Source organism: Sinocyclocheilus grahami, unplaced genomic scaffold (genome assembly GCF_001515645.1).
Source record: "Sinocyclocheilus grahami isolate Dianchi unplaced genomic scaffold, SAMN03320097.WGS_v1.1 scaffold1160.1, whole genome shotgun sequence".
Taxonomy (NCBI): Eukaryota; Metazoa; Chordata; class Actinopteri; order Cypriniformes; family Cyprinidae; genus Sinocyclocheilus; species Sinocyclocheilus grahami.
Window position 1 is genome coordinate 212,560 of NW_015506339.1, and position 647 is coordinate 213,206.

At 43.1% G+C, this 647-nt stretch overlaps 1 protein-coding gene across 1 annotated transcript in view; it reads left to right on the forward strand.

Moving 5' to 3' along the window:
- Window positions 1-647, forward strand: part of LOC107567453 (serine/threonine-protein kinase Chk2-like) — a 14,203-nt gene that overhangs the window by 4,512 nt on the left and 9,044 nt on the right. The window lies entirely within an intron of this gene.

The following is a 647-nucleotide window of genomic DNA, read 5'->3' on the forward strand; positions in this document are numbered from 1 at the left end:
GCTACATCCAGCAAAGTAAACTAAAAGATTGAAGGGTGATTCTCAAAAATCAGTATTTTCTGCAAGCTTTTTTTAAAGATAAATTTAGTTGTCTTTCCAAAAAAGGACACTTAGGGTGCTTTCACACCTGGCCTGTTGTTTCGGAACCTGGTGCGTTTCCCCCCCTTAGCTCGGTTCGTTAGGGCATATGTGAACACCGCAATCGTGCTCGGATCCGCGCCAAAACAATCGGTCCGAGATCGCCTGAACGAGGTGGTCTCGGCTCGATTGAAAACGAACTCTGGTTCGGTTGTAGTGAGAAAGCAATCCGATCTAACGGACCAACGAACCAGGCTATATCACAATGTATGATGGGTAATTACGTAAATTCCGTGAAAAGCATTAGCTTTGTTGTTTTGCTAATACCTCCAAATGAACCTGTGAATGTCTGTGGGTGAGCACGTCTTCGCCCAAATGAAAGCGCACTTTTTCATTTTATAATGCCCTCTTATTGCGCTTCTTCGTAGTAGGTGCATTTTAAAAAAAAATTCCCGATGAATCCTGGACTCCAGAATTAATATAACTGACGGATGACAGCCTTGACAGCTAAGTGGAATCCCGGAAAATAAACCATGGAACTTTGACCAATGAGAGAACAGTTTACTCGC